The sequence below is a fragment of the Leopardus geoffroyi genome, chromosome C2 (assembly GCF_018350155.1).
Source record: "Leopardus geoffroyi isolate Oge1 chromosome C2, O.geoffroyi_Oge1_pat1.0, whole genome shotgun sequence".
NCBI classification, from domain to species: Eukaryota; Metazoa; Chordata; class Mammalia; order Carnivora; family Felidae; genus Leopardus; species Leopardus geoffroyi.
In genome coordinates, this window is record NC_059333.1 from 134,988,425 (window position 1) to 135,012,112 (window position 23,688).

At 40.5% G+C, this 23,688-nt stretch overlaps 1 protein-coding gene across 12 annotated transcripts in view; it reads right to left on the reverse strand.

Annotated features, from left to right (window-relative positions):
- The window catches only part of TBC1D5 (TBC1 domain family member 5), a 539,941-nt gene extending 524,195 nt beyond the window's left edge, over window positions 1–15,746 (reverse strand). For 8 of the 12 annotated variants that reach the window (XM_045503731.1, XM_045503722.1, XM_045503732.1 and 5 more), the window contains exon 1: window positions 15,480–15,669. The gene's annotated coding sequence lies outside the window, so the exon portion shown is untranslated. Of the gene's footprint in view, window positions 1–15,479 lie in introns of all 12 variants that reach the window. The other 4 variants (XM_045503738.1, XM_045503736.1, XM_045503734.1 and 1 more) reach the window with 4 other exon arrangements.
- Between the last annotated feature and the right edge of the window lie 7,942 nt (window positions 15,747–23,688).

Genomic DNA, 23,688 nt, shown 5'->3' on the forward strand with positions numbered 1-23,688 from the left:
ACAGTCAAACTAGAACACTTGAAATGATATATGAATAAATCCTTAGCTTAACAACTATAGTAGTAATTTCTATTCCTATGAGAAATGACTTTGATTCACAGAGAGTTTGATATCATAAAATAACACTCATTTTCAAAATATAAAAGACTAGAAGAGATAAAAGACAAAACGGGGGCTCAAATTTAACCCATAATTTTTCATATACTACAACCACTAGTTAAAAAGAAATTATCAGCCTACGGAATATAAACAAACAAATCTCAAAATATGAAACAAAAAGTCAAATGTAAACAAGAAAAAAAAGATGTCTACATGAGTTTCATAGTGTCTTTTCTAATCCTATGTATTTTTACTAATGCAAAATATATCAGCTTAGAAAGTATAATCGTAAAGTGCTTTAAAGTTTGGGATTACAAGAGATTACCTCCAAGATCAAAAGCAGCACTGAACGAATACCAGTATCACATGATCTAACTGCACAAAAATTTGTTGCTGCTCAATTTCTGCATCACATGCGGGTCTAACACAGACCAAGAAAATTGAAACACTTAGATGTTTACTAGGAAACATTTGTGCATGTGTTTGTTTAGATAAAGTTGTGTCACTACCTTTACCAAAATCATTTTCAAAGTGGTGATCCTAGAACTTCTTGAAAGATAAGAAATGCCTGATTTGCTTTTAGTCCTTGTCTCTATAACCTGAATAAACTCAAAAACTACAAATATAACATTACTGTAACGAACATTCTAAAAATGTCAAGTTCCAAGAAAAAAACTTCTGAATTATCTTCATTATATGATTTTTAAAGTTTGCTATGATAAGAAGTATGGTTTAAAAAGGCAATCAGCTAATATACTCTGCATAGTTATCACTGCTCAATGAGGGCAAATGTCCAAATGTTGAATAAAGAATAAAAAACTAGAAAATAATTTTCAAGGTGTGCAAGTAGTTCTATGCCATAAAAGATTCTATTTTGTATCTTGACTATAAACAACAAAAAGGAAAAAGAATGGAAAATCTAGGTCTAAATATTTTATAGAAGTCAGATTCTCAATTCAAAGAGCAATAATAAGAGTGCTCTGATGGCTCTTACTCTAAATTTTTGCAGGCCAGTGAATTTATTTAACTTCTGAAAAGCATAGTATAAAGTTTTAAGCACATACTTTATAAACATTTTGTGGACTGAATTTCTAAAATACTCAGGTTTACCATTAATTAGCTGTCATCATGAACTTCCACCTCAGGAGACGGAAATACACACACACACACACACACACACACGTATAGATGTAGATAAATATAGATATATGATGTGTGTGTGTTGTGGCTGGCAATGTTTTTAAGTTTCTAAAGAAAGTCACTGATTTCATCTTGCCCTGTTACCTGCCATGAAGAACGTAAAGCAGCCTAACTTGTAGGCAGCATCCACAGCTGATCTGGTGCAAAATTAACCACCAAATCAGTTAAGAGAAGGCACATTCCGACAATTTCTTAACTTCAAAAAATATTTATCATTATGATCTGTGTCCATGACTCTTCAATATTAAAAGTATGATTAACTCTTTTACACCATTTGTACAGTAAATAATTTCAAATTCCTTGCCAGATTTGATTCATTCTTCTATGTTACTGATCAGTAACAATTAGCTGGGAACTCAGTATGAGCCACAGGACCCTACTCAGCACTTTTTACAAACAAGACTCTATTTCTCACCATACGCCTGCAAAGTAGTCTTACCCTATTTTACAAACGAGAAAACTAAGTATCAAAATGTTCACGTCACATCGAGACTGAATTCCTAAGTGGTGGAGCCAGACTCTAATCCAGGTCCACCTAGGTAAGGTCTGTTTGCTCTTCCCAGCGCCACAGACTCCCCTTTATGCCAACCTTGTTTATGGGTTTAAAAAAAAATCTCCCCCTCTTTTTCCTCCAGAAATTTGTATTTAGGACTGGGAGATGAGAATAAAGTTATTTCCAGGAATTATTTCTGTGAATACCATGGCACAATTTTCTCCAAATTCTTCTTGGTTTGACTTATGATATTTCAAACATGAATATTAAAAATCACATCACTGACTCAAGACTCAAGACTTAAAGGCATGCATTAATCACCACAAAGTATTTCCTACAACAATACTAAAGACTCTGAACACAGCAAACATCCAAAAGCTGGAGTAGTATATTGGTAAAAGTATTGCCAAACAGTATTTCTTTGCATTAAGTGTAAACACAACTTTCTAAGAATAAAACTACGTGAAACTCAAAATTGTTTAGTTATGTTAGAATTCTCCAATCTAAATACTAGAATCAACCAGAAAAATGTATTTATACATTTTCTTCACAGAGAATATTTTACAACTGTCTGAAGATGTCATTACTCCATCCTTCTTGAAAGTTATTTTCACTAGGTACAGACTACTCTGCTGGCAACTCTTTCCCAGCACACTGAGATACCATCCCACTGTCTTCTGGCTTCCATTTCTGCTCCTGAGCAGTCCACCATCAGTGTAACTGCTATAGCCACATTAAAGATAATCCATCTTTTGTTCTCTGCCAACTTTTAAGAGATTCTCTTTGTTTCTAGTGTTCTCCATGTTACTATGATGTGTCTAGATGTGTCTTTAAAATTCTCAGAACTTCCATAATATAAAAACAGGGAGGGGGACAAAACATAAGGGATTCTTAAATATGGAGAACGAAAGAGGGTTACTGGAGGGGTTGTGGGAGGCGGGATGGGCTAAGTGGGGAAGGGGCACGAAGGAATCTACTCCTGAAATCACTGGTGTACTATATGCTAACTTGGATATAAATTAAAAAAATAAATAAAATTCTCAGAACTTCTTAAATTGGTGGACTAGTGATTTCCTCAGCCCTGAAAAATGCTCAGCCATTCTCTTTTCAAACACTCCTTCCTTTCCTATTATTTCTCCCTTTTACAATTAGAAAATTGATGAAATACTCTTAGACCTTTTCATTCTATGTTCTCTATATATTGTAATCTTTCTTTTTACCCATTTCCTGATCTTTCTGTGCTACCTTCTGTATAATTTATTCTCCCTTATGTCCAGTTCATTGGTTTTCTTTAGTTGTATTTAATCTACTGCTAACAGTATCCACTGAGTTTTTCATTGACTTACTGTATTTTTTATTTCTGTAAGTTTTGTTCAGGTCTTTTTCAAATCTCCTAAATTTCCTGTTGCCCACTAATATTTTCTATCTTTTTGCAAAGAAAATAAATAGTTCTTTCATCATCTGTCTGATAATTTAAAAATCTTTAGTTTTTGAGAATTCATCTCTGTCAGTCAGTTGTTTCTACTGTTTCTTACTCATGGTACCTCGTTTCCTTGTGTGCTTGACTTATATTTTATTGTGAGCTAGTTCTTTGGAAAAGTATTTGTGGGACTTTCCTAGGACTGAAGATAAAAATATATTCTACCTGAGAGGACTTTCATTTGCTTCTGCCAGGTACCTAGACCCACCTTTAAATTCACAATTTAAGGTTCTTTTGGACCACCAGGCAACACTGAACTTGAGCTGCAAATCAAGAAGGAAGGATTATGTTTATAACTTCTTAGGAAATAATATTTTTTCAAGCCCAAGGCAAACATTCTTACAGCATCCTGTGAGCAAGAGCATGAGAAGGGTTTTCATCTTGGTTTAACCATACTCTATGACCCTCTGGTCATAGACCCTCTGGACTCTTTTGGAGTCCAATTTTGTAGGGAAGGAATTTCCTATTAGATTCTCCTCCCTGGGCCTTTATGAGCTTTAATACTCTGAGCCTTAGAAGGCTCAAAACTAAAGTAAAAGCACCCTAGAAAGTGGGAAATACCCTCAGAGGAAAAGCAGTTTTAATATTCTACTTACTTCTCTGAATTCTGGCTTTCATATACATTTTGGGTGATTTCTTACTGTCATGTTAGCTCTTAAAGAAAAAAAATTTCTAGCATTTCTAATCCTTTTCAGGGAATTACTTCATCCATATAATGTAGCTGACCATATTACCTTGTTTTCAATTTTAATAGGTTTCATATTTTTATATTTTACTCACTAAAAGTTTCATTTTGTGGGTAAAGAGTAGGAACAACTACTCTTTATTCAGCTCAATTCACTGGTACTGTCTAGGACAGAATTTTGCCAAATCCCGAAACAGATCAATTCCATTATATTATAAGACCATTAAGAGATGGAAAAGATTCTGAAATTAATTCCCTAAATAGACATCTGTATAACTGCTATGGAATTTATACTGGTTTTTTTTCCCAACAGCAATATATATAATATACAAAAATTCTGTATTTGAAGCTACTGGAAGATTAGCTCAAGTGGTAAAAAGATGACAAATAACAAGGAACTGAGTTCAATCTTATTTCTGCCAAAAAACAGAATAGTAAAGAAAAAGGCTAATATATGGAACTACATAAAAATTTAGTAAGTCTTCATAAGAATTTTTAAAATGTATAAGCAAAATTAAAAGACAAAATTGAAAACATTTGCAATATACATAATGGGCAAAGAGTTAAAATCAACAGCATGCAAAGAGCTCCTGAAAATCAACAACAACAAAACCCAAAATGGACAAAGGGCTTAAAAAGGCATTAAAAAAAATAAGTACAAAATCAATCTTTCATTGTTTGTCAATAGGTTAACCAAAAACAATGATTTATAACATCTTCTGATAGCAAGTTGTGGGCAAATGTAATTTATACCATGCACTAAAGTTAGAAAAATAATGTTAATTTCTACCCTATTCGGCAGTTTGGCAATAAGAATCAAAATCTAAATTGTGCATTTCCTTTACATAATAACCCCATTTCTTACACACACACACACACACACACAATAACTTCATTTCTAGTAATATACTTAGAGTAATAATATCAATGCATGAGGACTTACGAAAAATAAAAATAAAAAAATAGAACACAAAACTCATTAAAATTTGGAGTTGTATGCACAATTAAAACTTAAAGTTCAGAAACTGTATGAATAAGAACAAAAAAGTATATCACTATTAAAAAGGGTGGGAATAAAAGTTACTTTTTAAAATTTCACTTTATGGTGTAGTTAGATTTTTCTTTAATTAATGATGTACTATCATGATTCTTGGGAGGTTAAAAGTATAGACAGGATTTAACTCATCCAACAATTTTTGTAGTTTTATTTTTTGTTTATTTTTTTGGTCTGTATAACAGATGAAATATAGTCACAAATTCTTTGTCACTTTCTCTATCAGGAAATGGAGTTTAATTCTCCTCCCGTTGAATCTGGGCTGACTGTTTAACCAATAAAATATAGCAGAAGTAATGTTCATCAGATTGTCTGCTTCTACTTCCTACCTCTCAGAATGCTTGTTCTTGGGACATTCACTCTCAGAACCCACCACTCATACCTAGGGCACAGAGAAAAGCCTAATGCAGGTGCTCTGATCAACAGCCCCAGTTCAGCTCCCAGCATCAACTACCAACCATGTGAGTAAACGATGTTGGAAGTGGAAACTCTAACCTCCAATGAGCTGACACAAAGTGAAACAGAGATAAACTAACCCTACCAAATATTATACAAATATAAAATCATGAGTAAGTAAATATTACAGTACTAATATTACCATATAATATGGATACCTAATAAATATGAAGGTACTAAGTTTTGGAGTGGTTTATCACACAGCAGTTAAAAACGGTAACAGTCTCTTGTTTACTGCTATAAATTGAGCACTTAAGACAATACCTGGTATGGGGCACCTACTTTTAATAGTCACAGCTTTGAGAGTATGAGTAAAGATGACATACATGGCCTTGGCATTCACAGAGCAGTCAAAAGTGGGACAAAGACTGTAGGTAAAATGACAATTATAATACATAATAAATGTTATATTATACAACAGCGTATTGGGCCAAACAGGAAGGACACAACACAGACTTATTGGTATAAGGAAGCTCCCTAGAGCAATAGCATTTCAGCTAAGACCTCACAAGAGTTAGTAAAATCAAGAGACAGAAAGATTGGGGCACCTGGCTGGCTCAGTTGGTAGAGCATGCTACCCTTGATCTCAGGGATGTGAGGCCCCACACTGGGCATGGAGCCTACTTGAGAGAGAGAGACAGACAGGCAGACAGACAGACAGACAGACTATTCCAGGCCTGAGGCAAGCAAAATCATAAATAGTTCCAAAAACCCAAATATTTCGGTACTTTATAATGAAATCATAGGGGAGGCAGGAGGAGACACAAGACTAAGCAATAGGTGATGGAAGAGTACTGAAAGGTTTTAAGCTAGAGTGTCAGAGAATCAACTGAGGGCTTATAAAGATCATGTGGCTCCAGGGACACCACTCAGAAAACCCTACAGAAACAAAGGCAAAAGATGATGATCTAGAGATCAAGAGGTGAGGGGCACCTGGGTGGCTCAGTTGGTTGAGCGTCCGAGTTCGGCTCAGGTCATGATCTCATGGCTCTTAAGTTCAAGCCCCACTTTGGGCTCTGTGCTGACAGCTCAGAGCCTGGAGCCTGCTTCAGATTCTGTGTCTCCCTCTCTCTGCCCCTCCCCCGCTCATGCTCTGTCTTTCTAAAATAAATACACATTAAAAAAAAATTTTTTTAAAGATCAAGAGATGATATACCAGAGTAGAAGTACCGAAGATAAAGAGACAATGGATTCAAGACTTAGAATCCACTGAGGGAGATGCCTTTACATAAGGATTTGGGGAAAGGGAGTAAAATGTGTGTGTCTGCCAGATTTCTGGCTTCAACAACCAGAAAGATGGTGGTATCATCCACTGAGATAATAAACTTGAGAGGGGGAACAGGTTTTGTAAGAGAAGACAGTTGCAGACGTTATGAATGTGAGTTCTCGGTGGGCCATCCAAAAGTGGAATCATCCAGTAGGCAAACAGACACACAGGTCCAAAGCTCAGATAAGAAATCAGGATTGGAGAGCTCAGATAACAGACTTTCTTCAGAAGCTTTTTCTCACTCTGTAATATTAATCTCTCACTATCTCCTCAGCCACTCAGATATTACTCTATAGTTCTCTGACAATTTGTCTTTATGATCTCTCATTTTGTTAATGCTTCCACAACAGTGGTTTTATGTTATGAAGAACCCCAAGTTTAATCAGTGTTTTATCACATCCTTTGCCAGGCAGGATGCATGGTGGCCACTAGTGAAGGCATTATGCGGGTAGTTTTAGTGACAAGAAGGAAGGTAATTAGGGATACTGATCAGGACCACTTCAAAGACTGGGGGAAAGCATCTGTACTCCTAACCAAAGTATCAAGGAGGTAGTGGAGCTATTCTCTGAAAGAGAAAATAAAATATATCTTGAGAACAAATACGAAGCCAGAAAATCATTAAAAGGGCAAAGAAGTGCAAAAGGATAATCAGAGAACAAAGAGGTGGCTGAAAAAAGGACTGACATACCAGGCACTTCCCCATCCCTACCTTTCCTATTCTATCCTATCTTCACTGCTTCCTGGTCTATTTATCACTTCCCAATGGCTTCCATTACACTCAGTTTTGACAATTACATAATTTGGATTGGCGAACTTTAAGCAGACCATACCAGGACCATAGCTTGAAAAGAAAAATCATAAAAAGTACAAAATTACACCACTTGACCAGAGAATGAAAATCGTGATACCTAATAATGCAACTAGGCAAACCCAACGTTGCACAGTTTGATCTCTGTAGTCTATCAGTATTTCCTTTTGATTTCTGCCAAATCACATAGAAAAAAATCTTCAAGCTCTCCTAAGGAGATAAAAATGTAAAACTTCAGAATAATTGCTTGGGCAGTGGAGCTAGACAGCCACAATTATAAAAGAAGCTGTAGGCACTTTAAGTTAAAGTACCAGAGCCTTATGTATATTACCACAAGTATTTTGAGATAAAAGTAGAATCACAAAAGTTTTGAGCCAGAAGGTCCTTAGAGATTATGGGTTCTGGCTGCTGTAACAAAGTATCATAGACTAGCTGGTTTACAAACAACAGAAATTGATTTCTCACAGCTCTGGGGACCGAACTCTGAGATCAGGGTGCCAATCCAGTCAAGTTCTGGTTGAAGGCCCTCCCCCAGCTTGCAGGCTGCTGATTTCTCATCGTAGCCTCACATGCCAGAGAGAAGAAACAGACTCTCTTTTGACTCTTATAAAGGCACTAATCCCATTCATGAGGGCTCCACCCTCATCACCTCATCTAATGCTCTAATTACCTCCCAAAAAGTCTCACCACCTAATACCATTACATGGGAGAGTAAAGGTACAGCATTTCAACATACAAATTTTGGGAGGACACATTGAGTACATAACAGAGATCACTTGGTAAAGTGGTTTTCCAAATATTGTAAAATCCGTCTGAGAGCTGGGTAGATCAATTCACAGTAATACCATATCAAAATATCATTTTTCAAGTCAATGAAATTAAGAAACTCATTCCAGCACAGCTTCCATAAGTGAAAATTAATCATGGGAAAAATAAAAAACAAATAAAAAAACCCACAGAAATGACCAGCTTCTGACAGTAGGCTTATCTACTTGGAAAATGTAAAAGAATCAACTGATGGGGCGCCTGGGTGGCGCAGTCGGTTAAGCGTCCAACTTCAGCCAGGTCACGATCTCGCGGTCTGTGAGTTCGAGCTCCGCGTCAGGCTCTGGGCTGATGGCTCAGAGCCTGGAGCCTGTTTCAGATTCTGTGTCTCCCTCTCTCTCTGCCCCTCCCCCGTTCATGCTCTGTCTCTCTCTGTCCCAAAAATAAATAAACGTTGAAAAAAAAAATTAAAAAAAAAAAAAAAAAAAGAATCAACTGAAAAGTTGTTATAGTAGACAGATTCAGAAAGTGACTGGTTACAAAATACACACAAAAAAATCAATAGCTCTTCTATTTACCAGATATAGTAGAAAACCCACACACACACATACACACACACACACACAGGAAAATCTTATTCCCACCAATAAAAAATTAAATACAGTGGAACTGAATAGAAGACCAAATGATAAAGCTTCTGATAACAATCGAGAAAGAATAAATCATTCAGTACTACTAACAAAACTCGCTAATCAAAAGCTTAAAAATCTAGTACCCTCTACTTCACATTATACAACTAAACATGTTCTGGAATAAACATGAATTTAAAATTCAAAATTTTAAATTGAAATATAAAAATAGTTTAAAATATAAATTCATAGCTATATAAACATAAGGTAGGAAACGCCTAGAAGATTCATAAAGGAACAACAAGATTTAACTACATAAAATGTTAAAGCCTATAAGAAGACAGAGGAGGAGGTATAAAGTCAAGTATACCCAAATACAGCTGTTAAAATAAAGAAAATACCCAATAACAGCAAGTACAGGGCCTCTCAAACAGTTTTGTAGGAAAGGGTAAAGTGGTACAACCTTTTTGATAAGCGATTTGGTCATGTGTATCAAAACTGCTAAACATGGGCATATCTTTTGACCTACTAATAATTCCACTCGCAAAAATTTTTCCTAAATAATAATGTATAGGCACAAAGGGATATTAGCTACAATAATGTTCAGTATAGCTCTGCTTGTCATGTAAAGATTGAAAGGAATCTAGGTGTACAAGAATGGAGGACTACTAATAGTACATTCATACAATGAAACAGTATGGGGCCACTAAAAATTGTATGGAAGAATAACATCATTAGTAACATAAAATATTAAGGGAAAAACAAACAAGTAACAAAATAGCATAAATCCACTTTTAGTTTAAAAAGATAGGTCTATCAACACATCCACATGTTCATCCATATATACTTACAATACACACACACACACACACACACACACACAACACAGGATAAATAGGTTAAAATTAACCCCTAAACTATTAAGAGTAATGAAGGTTGGAGAGGGGAGGCAATTTATCCCAAGCCCCACACATATCTACCTACCAAAAGGAGCATTCTTACTACAAGACTCTTGGACTTCATGAAAAGAAGTCTAGTTTAATCACGGCAGTAGACAAAGACGGAAATAGTGGTACCATCTGCCCATCTCCTATCAACACCTTCTCTCCCAACCCCCACCAAGGATCCAGGGCAATCAATCCACCATCTCACTCCAGGGTGGCAAGAGATGTAATGTTAGTAATTCCTCTTGGATTCCTGCAAGGTAGCTACCAGAACACCTCCTAAGGTACCTATTTTGGGAAACCTAAGGGGTTGATTCTGATCCCCACTAATTACCAGCAAACAGAATGCACACCTCTACAGCCAGGATCTGTAACTTTGGCTCAGTCTTCTTGCAGGATTTTATCACCCCAACTCCATCAGAAAGCAGATACATCTCCCCCAAGGAGATTATATGAGAAGTGGGGGGCTTACCTCTCACTAATCTAATTATTCTGAAGATCCATTATTTAGAAGTGGAAACCTAAACTGCTTTTGGTTCAACCTTTTATCTTACTTAGATGTGTTAGTCAGAAAAGCCTTCAGGAAAAAGGTTACCTTGTTCAAGACTTGAAAATTGTAAACCAATCCTAAACCACCACCAAAGACATCTTTTATTTCTACAGACTTTCTTCCTTGTTTTGAAAAATCTGAGTGGCCAAACCATATTTATTCATATTTAATTCTCCAAAGGGATAAGAACATTACTATACCAATTTTGTTTTTTTCTTATGTTTATTTATTTTTTAGAGTGAGAGAGAGCAAGAGAGCGTGAGCAGGGGAGGGGCAGAGAGAGAGGAAGACAGAGGATCTAAAGCAGGCTGAGATCATAACCTGAGCCAAAGTCAGATGCTTAATGGACTGAGTCACCTAGGCACCTCCCCAATTTCGTATTTTTATCCAAAAAGTACAAACAACTTCTGTTTTCGGGGCTCACACAGGTTTATACCAAATAAATGTACAATTTCCATTAAGTTCATTCAAATAGTCTTCTTCATGTGGACATGATCAACCACATGGCAGACGATTCATAGTAAAACACGGTACCTAACACATGATAGCATTAACAGTGTGTCAGACACTAAGTATTATATATGTATACGTACATATATGCTATACTAATATATATAAACATATACACACACATCTATTCATTTAATCCTCAAAACAACTTTGTGAGGTACTATTACTATCCTCACTTCAAAGATGAGAAAAGTGATGCACTATGAGGCTAAGAAACTGGGCAGCATAACATTACAACAGACATCACAACAAAGTATGAACTTTGAGAAAACATTTACAACCGGGCTTTGTTGTTATACTGACTTCCTACCTAAACTCACTATTATCCCCGTTAATGAAAAACTAATGCTACTGCAATCAGCCCATAGGCCCTCCCTTCTCACTTCCCCCTCCCACAAAATCTCATTTCTCAAGTTCCAGTACACACACTATAGTATTACTGCCATTCTAACCATCTGTCCACGTTAAGAGAAATGTCTTAGACCAGGTGTATAAGCACCACTCCCCAGACTGGTGCTAATACAGAACAAAACTTCCAATGGTCTGAGACAAAAGGGGATGGGGGACAGATGACATATTAATTTTCTTATGAAAACCAATTATTTAATGTTTATTCTGAGGTCGTCCTTAGTGCTTTCTCAGTGTTAAAATATGATAACAATGACTCATGCTTAGACTGTTATCATCCTTACCGGCCAAATACAAAAATTATTTTTTTTAATGTTTATTTTTGAAGGAGAGAGACAGAGCATGAGCGGGGGAGGGGCAGAGAGAGAAGGAGACACAGAATCTGAAGCAGGCTCCAGGCTCCGGGCTGTCGGCACAGAGCCCCAAATGGGGCTCAAACTCACAAGCTGTGAGATCATGACCCAAGCTGAAGTTGGACGCCCAACCGAGCCACCCAGGCGCCCTAATGTTTATTTATTTTTGAAAGACAGAGCGTAAGTGGCAGAGGGGGAGAGAGAGGGAGACACAGAACTCTTAGCAGGATCCAGGCTCTGCACTGTCAGCCCATAGCCCAACGCGTGCCTCAAACCCACGAACGGTGAGATCATAACCTGAGCTGAAGTCGGATGCTTAACCAACTGAGCCACACAGGCACCCCCCCTTACTGGCCAAATAAAAAGTCAGTGACCCCATCAATCCCCCCCAAAATCCTAAACGTTACAATAATATAAGCTGCATCTATTATGTATGCATAGAGGGGGGGAGGCAGTGGAAGATGAAAGAGAGGCATAGGCAAAAAATGAACTGAAAACTAGCAGAGCCAAAAGGAAGCAGACGCTACTTTCACATTTAACAATGACTTACAGACTTCAAAGAGACTGGTCCAGGTAACAGATGCAAACAAAATAAAGCTTTTCAATATTTCAGTATCTTATTCAGAAAAGAGTACAAGCATTGAGGCAAGTTTTCATTTTATGGGATTGCATTTCATGAAATACAATGGGGGAAATTTTTTAAAAGATGACAAATATGGATTTAAAAATGGAAAGCAAAACTCATAATTCTCAACAATACTAGGGAAAGGGGATTTTAAAAAGTATCAATTTATTTTCTTTCCAAAAAGCTGCATAGAGGGGCGCCTGGGTGGCTCACTCAATTAAGTGTCCCACTTCAGTTCAGGTCATGATCTCACGGTTCGTGTGTTCCAGCCCCACATCAGACTCTGTGAGGACAGCTCAGATCCTAGAGCCTGCTTCAGATTGTGTGTGTGTGTGTCTCTCTCTCTGCCCCTCTCCCACTCATGCACTATCTCTCAAAAATAAATAAACGTTTAAAAAAAAACTTTTTTAAAGCTGCAGAGAAGACTGTTAAAGCATACACTCTAGAGCCAGCCAGCCAGAGGCCCAACTCTGTTAGCATAGGACTTTTACCCACTCTCTGCTTTAGTTTCTTTAAAGATTGTTACAATTAGAGGAGTTAGACACGTAAAGTGCTTAGAAGTCTGGCACTAGTGCTTCAAAAGTACTGTCATAAATATTACTTAATAACAAGAAAAAACAATGGTAAAGTAAGGACTAGAATGAAGACTATAAAAATTACAGTGCTGGGGCGCCTGGGTGGCTCAGTCGGTTAAGTGTCCGACTTCAGCCAGGTCACGATCTCGCGGTCCGTGAGTTCGAGCCCCGCGTCGGGCTCTGGGCTGATGGCTCAGAGCCTGGAGCCTGTTTCCGATTCTGTGTCTCCCTCTCTCTCTGCCCCTCCCCCGTTCATGCTCTGTCTCTCTCTGTCCCAAAAATAAAATAAACGTTGAAAACAAACAAACAAACAAAAAAAAAATTACAGTGCTAAAAGTAGTCGAGGTTACTGTTCAAAAAAGTTCTTAAAAAGTTAAGTACAACCATTTTTTTTAACGTTGATTTATTATTGAGAGACAGAGAAACACAGCATGAGCAGGGGAGGGGCGGGGGAGACACAGAATCTGAATCAGGCTGCAGGCTCTGAGCTGTCAGCACAGAGCCTGATGCAGGGCTTGAATTCACAAACCCCGAGATCATGACCTGAGCTGAAGTCGGATGCTTAACTGACTGAGCCACCCAGGTGCCCCAAGTACAACCATTTTTATTTACATAAAGTACGAGGTTAAGTAGGACTTTTCAACTTTTCAATTTACTTTTATTAATTAGATTAGGAAAACATCTGAATCCATTTAGGATAACCTCAACAGGTGGAGACCCTAAATTCTTTACAAGATTGCTTCCAAAGCTCAGGAATGCATTGCTCAACGGAGGCTGCATCTGGGAGAAGAAGCACACACTCAATACTCTCACCAATAAAAGAAAACTTCCTCCCAGCAATGGATTCAGAGGCACACAGGCTATAAGCTGATAAAACCTAACTACCCGTAGCTGAGTCCGTCAGTCAGAAGTATACTAGGCTTCCACGGAAAAATTCACAGGCCAGGTGATGTATGCACCACAGGATGCACACCTGGTACCTCCACTCCTCCAGGTTGGGGCATCTCACCCTCCGTCTGCTATCCCTTCCCTGGAATTCCAACATAGCCTGCTCACTGTTCATAAAGGATCTCCCTAACACAAGCTTTTGCAGTTCATCCTGCCATCTACCCCTTCTCTCAAGCCACCTCTACACTCAGGATGAATTAAGGAACGTTTTCATTGACACATCACTTTATTTCTCAGCACACACATTATCCAATTCCTTGCTATTCAAGAATTGTTCCTTGTCTAGCAGCACCTAGGAGCTCATAAGATATGCAGAATATCAAGATGCATCACAGATCTACTAAATCAGAATTTGCATTTTTAAACCAGATCCCCAAGGGATTCCTGTGCACATTAAGGTTTGAGAAGCACTGCTCTGACTCTACTGCAGGTAGCTGTAAAAAATTTTAAATACTCAAGTTTACATTTGAATTTAGAGATACAGCATGAAAATTCCAAGACATGTAATCAGAAAAGCTCATTAAGAAAAATGACCAGCATATAAATGAACTTGAGTGTACAGATTTTTAACAATGCCTACATTTAACACTTCCTGCTTTCAGTCAGTATTTTGTGCAACAGCACACTAATAACATACAGTTTTACTGGTACTATATTTTGTTGTACAAAGAGTACAAATAATGACTGGTTCTAGGTGTCCCCGCGCAAACCGGCCCAAAGCTGTTCAACCTGTACGCTACTCCTATCTGAGATTTAGTCCAATTTGGGGTTGATTGATACAGCTCATTCCCGAAAATCATCATTCAGAAAAAAAAAAAACAAACACCCTAAAGGATGTGAACTTTATATCATTTTCCTGAAACTAAAAACTGCTTAATAGCTAGTATTGAACAAACTCTAGGTCATTTGCAGAACCGAAAATTGTTTAGGTTTGTGTTCTTTTTTTGCAGGAAAAGTAGGAGGGATCAACTCTCACAAAGTTTCTCTCAGATCCTTAAAGGCCTCAACTTGCACGTTCTTACAGGTGAACAAACTTAAGTCCCACTAAAATATGGTCACGTTTCTTTCCTCAAAAACGAGAAAGGTTTCGCTAGTCTAAAGACTGCATTTTAAAAGGTTTGGGGATTACGGGTCCCTTTTGCTTCCGGCCTGTGAAGGAAACGTGTTGCCTAGGCTGAAAGGAACAGGGAAATTTACCAAGTAGGAAGTTGAGCCCGTCCACCCACCAGGCTCTACCCTCTCGCTGCAGTTGGCCTTGCAGCCTAGACCCCAACCTCTCGAAGGAGGGAAGGCGGGCTGGCCGACTGGGGGAAGCAACCTCCTCTCCGTGCCCGCCCTGGAGCTAGAGGAGCCTCCCTCCCGCCACCCAGCCCCCACGCCGATCCGGGAGGCGCACAAACGGGGGCGGTGCGACTACCCGTTCGCGGCGACAGCAGCAGCAGCAGCACCCTCAGGCCCTCCCGGGAGGCGGCGGCAGCTGCAGCAGCGGTGCTGGGAAAGGCGGGACTGGTCCTAAGAAGCTGAGGGGGAGGCCGGGGCGGGAGCGACTGCATGTGGGGGGCTGCACTGGAGGGAGGCGGAGGCGCTCAGGGGGCTCGGGCTTTTTTACGATATCATCATCTTGTTTTACCTGTGGCGCAGAAGGGCTCCCCAGCTCCTATTCCCTGAATCCTCCTCCTCCTCCTCCCCTCCTCTTTCTCTCTCTCTCCCTCAGTCTCTGCCGAGCGCTCGTGGAACCGGCCGGGCCCGGCCGGACCAGAAAGAGAACAGGGCGGGAGGGGGTGGCGGCGGCGGTGACCAGCAACCACGTGACCACGCTCGCGCCGTAACGGCGGCCGCCTCCTGCCGCGCGCCCTCCCCGCGCTCCACCTCTAATAACCCCGCGGCTCCAACGCCCAGGACGTTTGTGCGCAGGCGCCCGCCCGGCCTAGAGGCTGCGCGAGCGCGCAGTGCGCTCGCTCCCAGGGCCAAGTCTGCGGGCCCCTGAGAGGCGCGACGTGCGGAGGGAGCCACTGGCCAAACTACTCTGCTGAGCCGGCCATCTGCCAGGGCGCATGCGCGGGAAGTCTTTGCCCCCCCCCCCCCACTCCCCACACACACCCCGCCTCCCTTCTCTGTTCTTTCTCATTCCCCTACCAGCGCGCGGCTGTAGGATTAGGAACCTGCTGAGGGGACTTAACAGTCACACTCACCACCACCTTCCCGGGATGGGACTGAGAGTAAGAGTTGACAGCCTCTGGGAAATTCCTGAGAGGCAGGTCCTCCTACCTCAAAATTTACGTTTCCTTGTTGCATGTAAATGGGCTTCCGTTCTACATTTTACTATGTATAGCTGAGTAGACTCCTATCCATGCTTCAGGACCCCCCGCCTGTCACTTACTTTGGTGAAACATACACCACTCTGCTTTGGGGAAGTCATTAACATTTTGTGCAGACCTACTTTAGTATAACCCAGAAAGAAATAATATATTACAGTCATTTCTTTACAAACCCACAGTACTAGGCTTGGATTTTATCTCTTACTCATAAAACCTAGGACAGTAAGTGTGTTCAGCATGGTGGTATCTCAGTAAAGTCCCGATGACTGTCAGCACACAGGCAATACCTAAACTCTAAGTCTTCATGCCCTTCACCTATGCTTACTCATGATTTAAGATTCCCTTTAACCCTAGCGCTCAGAATGCCTGGTGTTTGTTTCTGGAATATGAAAGCCTTTGAATGGTGATGCTAATTAGAGTGGTAAATGCTTCACCTAGTAAAAAAAGATTTATGGTCTTTTATTAGCCTATCTTCACAAAGAGCTCCAAAAGAAACTGATACTGTTGAGTCCAGAAGACAGAGAAAGATCAAATTTCCTTGGGGCGCCTGGGTGGTGCAGTCGGTTAAGCGCCCGACTTCAGCCAGGTCACGATCTCGCGGTCCGTGAGTTCGAGCCCCGCGTCAGGCTCTGGGCTGATGGCTCAGAGCCTGGAGCCTGTTTCCGATTCTGTGTCTCCCTCTCTCTCTGCCCCTCCCCTGTTCATGCTTGTCTCTCTCTGTCCCAAAAATAAATAAACGTTGGAAAAAAAAATTTTTCAAATTTCCAAAGGTTAGCTACCTTCTGTGGAGGGTCCCTGTGTGGGAGACCTTTGTTCACAAACACTCCCCTTCACATAGGGATTCCCTCTCTTTCTGTTGGCCCTCTTTGTTGCAGAAGCTGGTTAAGTAAATGGCTCTGACCATATCTAATCTGGGCAAATAATTAAAATGTAAAAACTTACTAATTGGCAGTTCTGGTTCAGTCCAGTCATCCTTACCGTGATGCTAGGTGAATACCGAGCTGATGTTCACAAAACATAACTAACAACAAAATTAAAGAAAATGTTGGAGTAAATGTTAATCAAGAAACAGTATTAATGAGAGCTTCTGAGAAACTAGGAAAATCACAACCCTCAAGACTCCAATCTGATATGTCTGAAATGTTGATGGACTCTTTTCTACATTTACCAATGTGTGCACATGCCCAGTGATCCTACCTGTTGGTTGCAGCTACCACCCAGGATATGCTAGTAGCATCCTATTCTAAATATCCAGTCCAAGGTTCAGACTCTATGAGAGACTATTTTGGTGGCCCACAATGAACCATGCCTCCCCAGTATCCATGCCTTTGTGTAACATTCTCCCTTTGAATGTGGGCTGGATCTGTTACTGCTTTAAACAAAAGAATGAGGCAAAAATGACTGCCAGTTCAGGCTGAGGCCCTAAGAAGACTTTGTAGTGACAACATTGAAATTTACTGGAGCCTATACTCATGGAAAACGGAAATGACTAAGAAATACACACACACACACACACACACACGTTTGTGTTCTGGGAAATGGCTTACCACAAAGAACCACCCTTCCCCGTATGACTTAGATGAAACTTTGTCCACTCTCTCATAACGCTAGCAGATGACTCCTTGTTCACCTGTGATAAGGCCAAATACAGACCTTTCCCTTTTTGTCTAAACCTGTTGACAAGGCCAGGCACAAACCCTTCAACTTCCTTTGTCTCATAGATGATTAGCTGAGATTAGAACTGTTTGTCCCCTTAAAATTAGCTAGACCCAGATATCAACACATCCTGGCTGATCAAGACATCCCCTGATTACAAAACAATTCTAACTGATGTAGGCTGGCTGGTCCAAGGACCCAAAAGAGGTCCCACAAGACAGGCCAAGAGAGTCTTTGGCTTTGCACAGGCTAGAAATCAAACATAAGCCAAGAGGAAGTGACAGCAGAGTTTACTGAAGACATAGAAAGAGTGCAGACAGTATCTGGGAGTCTCAGAAAGGGGGAAAAAAAATGAGTCTTGTCTTTACTTGGTGTCTGTGTTTTTACTGAGGATGTGGACTCATGTACATGTCTTCTCAGGCATTCAGGAACAAAGATGAGTATTTAAGTGTCCTCCATAAGTCATTTATGACCTGGAGCTAGGGGTCTTAGAAAAATGTTCATAATGACACGCCTGGTCACTCCTTAGATGTTATCTACTGTGCTGGAAGACTCCAAAGAAATCATTGAATCCTTGACCTTTACAAGGAGAACAAACATTATCTGTACCACAAGACATGTGTAGGGTGGGGGTGTAGCAAGAATAGAGGCAGCAAAAAAGCCATCTTTCATAGGGTCCCTTCAGATTCCCTATCTCACAACTATAAGCATCCGTTGATAACCTCTCTATAAAAGTTCAAGTTGCTCTTATACTCCAATCTTCAAATCTGGGTACTCTCTCCTTTGCAATAGTCTGCATAAAATCTATTTTCCTTGTTTGTTCTGTTTATGTTTTTGACGACAGCTTCCATTTTCCCCCTTTGGAGGTAGTACCATGTAAGAAATGTAACTACTCTGAGGCTACCATGATGTCAGAAGTCTAACCCCAGTCATTTTGAGAGGCCAAATAGAAGAAAACTCAGGCCCCTGGCTAACAGCCCTAGATGTGCTCCCACTGGGCACAGCCAACTTGGCCACACTTGTAAGTGAGCCATCTTGGAAGTGGATCCTCCAGTCCCATCAAGTTGCCCCAGCTGAGACCACATGGAGCAGAGACAAGCTATTCTCCACCACGCCCAAATCGCAGAATTGTGGGCAAATAAATAAAAGTGTTGTGTGAAACCACTCAGTTTTGTGGTAGTTTGTCAGGTAGCAATAAGTAACCAGAATAGACCTCTATCTCCAGCTGCCTGCTAGAGATGTGTCCCAAGAGTTCCCACAGGCAACTCAAACACAACCTGCTCCAACTGAGTTTTGCAAATCCCCTCCAAACCTGCCTATTCTCCTATATCCTCTACCTCTGCTGATGATGCATTTATCCCCCAACTAGCACCAGGGCCCCAAACAGAAAACCTGGAAAATTTCTCTGACTCCTCTTTATCCTACAACATTCAGTCACCCAAGTAATGGGCTTTCTTCCCCAGGCCCACCCCCTTCTCACTTCAGGTGCTCTTCATCTCTCTCCTGAACTACTGAGGACTAGTCAGGGAAAAGTCATACATGTACCCAGATTAGTTTAGAGGTTTATTGTCAGCCAGGGAGGGAGGAGACGGAAAACCAGCCTAGTCATCTCCCATCACCCGCATCGGGTGGTTTCACGCTGGGAGGCCCAGTTGGTGTTTGGAGAACCACAGAATGACTCCATAATTTAGGTCACAAGAGTAGCTCTAGGGATTCAGCTTCTCTCTGGCTCCTCACATCCTTAATCTGCAAAAGAAAACCTGAGGGGTCCGTCAGTCTCCAGTTGCTACAGAGTACCCTGACAGAGCTGAGACTGGTCTGCAGCCTAATCAAGGAAAAAGAAACTAAAGTAATAAAGCTGATGATTAATAACTCCATAAAATATAAACATTGTATGAAAATTCATTTTGAGTTATGCTACTTATAATACAATTCATATTTTGAGGTAGAAACATTAAATTTGAATCAGCATCAGCATTCTTAGAAAAAATAGCAATTGAGACAATTTTGCTGCAGCTTGGTTCTTTGCTTTGGCATCAATGTGCGTTCTCTGTCTCAGGACATGGCAGAAAATGAAGCACACACACACACAGAAATGCAGGTGTTCTCTGGAAAAAGTGGAAACCCTCTCCTAGGCCTCTGTCTCTGGGGACACTCAGCCTGGACCTTTTTGGCCAGGCCAGTATCTGCACCCCTTCTCCTGGCTCTTTTCTCTTTCACTTCACTCAGCTCACCTAGGTAAATAAGCCACATTCAGATCTTGAAACCGCCATAGGGACCTAGACTAACATGATAACAAGATACACATTCTGAAACATGGCAGTGAGAAGAGCATGGTAAGCATGCTCTGTGTGTGGAGCTGGTATTAGGAATCATCTCCTCCCTTAGTAAGTACCCTGTGCAGCATCCTGGGAAACAACTTGCTCAGATCTTCTGCTATAAGGAACACAGATGGCTTTCAGCTTTGTCTATTGCCTGGCCAGATCCAGCACTGTGTTTATGCTGAGATATTTCCCCTGGGCTTCTCCCAGTCAGTGATTGAGCACACAAAGGGGATTAGTGCAGACCCATTCTTAAGGAATGCAGGATTCCTCTAAGGGGCAGCTTTGACTTAGATTCTCCCTACGCTGGTCAAAACTTTCTTAAGGCTGCCTGCAGTCTTAAGTTCTTCTTGGTTAATCTACCTTCCTTCCCCCTTAGCTTTTACAGTTGTCGCCCTGCATTGCAGTCCGAAGGCTCTCTCTAGCTCAGCTTCCACTTCCGTCTATCGTTCACTGCTAATTCTCCCCATAAAACTTCTGTTCATCCAATCCCATTGTGGTGTCTGCTTCTGCGAGGACCAAAATTGAAACCTACCTTCCATGTAGGACTACTTCTGGCCCATCCTCAGACTAGAGCTACAGGGGATAGTTATGAGTAATACCAAGAAATCTAAATTCTTTAATTCTTTTTGTTTGGTGTTTTGAGAAACTTCATCTCCTAGAGCCATCAAGTAAATTGGCTAAGCCTGAGTAGAGATAACAATAAGCTAAAGCCTTCACTTAAGAAGATAAGAAAGATAGTTTGAGTTATTTTTGACCATAAAGATAATTAAGATCATGATAAAGATTGTGAAACTAATAGTAAAAGTTTTTAAAAGTTTTGCAAGATAACAATAGCCATTTGGCTACTCCCCTCCACATCCTGTGTTCTTATAGTGGATAGCTTGGGAGCTGTTTGTTCCAAAGCGTAAGAGCTATCTCCCACAACCTTCAGTCACCTTTCTCTTTCCCCACCTCCAACCTCAATCAAGAACCTGAGGGGCGCCTGGGTGGCGCAGTCGGTTAAGCGTCCGACTTCAGCCAGGTCACGATCTCGCGGTCCGTGAGTTCGAGCCCCGCGTCAGGCTCTGGGCTGATGGCTCAGAGCCTGGAGCCTGTTTCCAATTCTGTGTCTCCCTCTCTCTCTGCCCCTCCCCCGTTCATGCTCTGTCTCTCTCTGTCCCAAAAATAAATAAAAGTTGAAAAAAAAAAGAACCTGAAACAAGCAGGGCTAAACATCTCCTCTTTCTGAGAGAATTGAGAATTGGGTTTAAAAGCAATGGGTTAGTCTTTGCGTGTGGCTAGAACTGTAACAGCCCCAAGGAGTAGGCCATTTCATCAGTCAGTGACCGGAGGCTAGAATCCACTTACATTATTTACAACCAAGGAAATTTAATACAGGGAATGAGTTATACAGGTAATGGAGGGGCTGAGGACCAAACAAGTAATGAGGACATTGCCCTGAGATTAGCAACAGCAGAGGGGAACTATACCATCCCATAGCTGAAGTGATGTGAGAAAGAGATCATGTCACTGGGGCCCTAGGGCTGGGATCATCAGATGGAATCTACACCATGGTAATAAAGAGTCTGAGTGGTTGCATGCAGAGAAAACTACTTAGGGTAGCTTTGCTCAGAGGCATTTACAAGGTTCCCCCCGCCCCAACTGGCAACCACAAGGACAGGGACATGGTCAATTGTCTAAAGAAAGGTCATGACTATTTGTCAAATGGGGACAAATTTTGGCAGACCAAACAACACATGTTTACTACATTCCTTCCATTAGTTACATAATTTCAAATGCTCTTACCTAATGTGAAATAATTATCCATTTACTAACCCTGTGATTAAAGAGTAGGTATTAGTAGGTGTTCAACCAACTGATTAGTGATATTAGGCTTAAAGTCATTTTAACTCTCATCTCAGTCATGGAAAAACAAAACTGACATTATTCTACTGAAAACCTACCAAAAAAAAAAAAAAAAAAAAAAAAGGAGAAACCAAAGACTGATTTATATGTAGTGTCTGCATACCTATGTGTAATAGACAGCTGGCTGCTCTTCCCTTCCACGTTTATTTTTCTCTTCTTTCATTGGAATTGACTTTTAGCTGGGGACATGGTCCTCTCTGGAGACAGCATTTCCCATTCTGCCTTGTGGCTGGGTGTGGCCATGTAACTTTGTTTTCATCTATGAAACGTAAGAAGATGCATTGTGTACATTTTCCACGTTACTTGCTTAAAAGAAAATTGCTTGCTCTAGACTGCCTATTTTTTATTCCTGCCACCTGGAACACAGACATGGTAGAGCTTGTTAGTTGGCAGAGCAACAAGATGGGAGGAAACCAGGCCCCTTCATGGAGAGCTGCCTCCCAACCCAACCCCTTTAAAAGATACAGAAATAAATTTTGACATATTAATTAATTAACTAATTAATTAAAAGTCCAAGTTAGTTAACATATAGTATAGTATTGGCTTCCGGAGTAGAATTTAGTGATTCATCACTTACATATAACACCCACTGCTCATCTCAACAAGTGTCCTTCCTTAATGCCTGTCACCCATTTAGCCCATCCTCCCACCCACCTCCCCTCCAGCAACCCTCAGTTTACTTTTAAGAGTCTCTTGTGGTTTGGCTCCCTCTCTGTTTTTATCTTATTTTATTTTTCCTTCCCTTCCTCTGTGTTCATTAGTTTTGTTTCTTAAATTCTACATATGACTGAAATTAGATATTTGTCTTTCTCTGACTGACTGATTTCACTTAGCACAATACACTCTAGTTCCAGAGTGCCTGGGTGGCTTAGTCAGTTAATCATCCAGCTCTTGATTTCTACTCAGGTCATAATCTCAGGCGTCATGAGTTTGAGGTCTGCTGTCAGTGTGGAGCCTCTCTGGGATTCTCTCTCTCCCTCTCTCTCTCTCTCTCTCTCTGTCCTTCTCCCCTCCCTCTCAAAATAAATAAATATTTAAAAAAATAATACACTCGGTTCCATCTATGTTGTTGCAAATGGCAAGATTTCATTTTTTTTGACTGCTGACTAATAGTCCAGTGTGTGTACACACACACACACACACACACACACACACACACATATATATATACCACATATTCTTTATCCATTCATAAGTCAATGGACATATGGACATTTGGGCTATTTCCATAATTTGCCTATTGTTTATAATATTGGTGTAAACATTGGGATGCACGTGCCCATTGAAATCACCACTCCTGTATCCTTTGCATAAATACTTAGTACTGCAATTGCTGAGTCATAGGGTAGTACTATTTTTAATTTTTTTGAGGAAGTTCCATACTGTTTTCCAGAGTGGCTACACCACTTTGCATTCCCAACATCCTCACCAACATCTTTTTTCCTGAGCTGTTCATTTCAGCCATTCTGGCAGGTGTGGCATGGTGTCTCATGTGGTTTTGACTTGTATCTCCCTGATGATGAGTGATGTTGAGTATCTTTTCATGTGTCTGTTAGCCACCTGGATGTCTTTTTTGGAAAAGTGTCTGTTCATGTCTTTTGCCCATTTCTTCACTGGATTATTTGTTTTATGAATG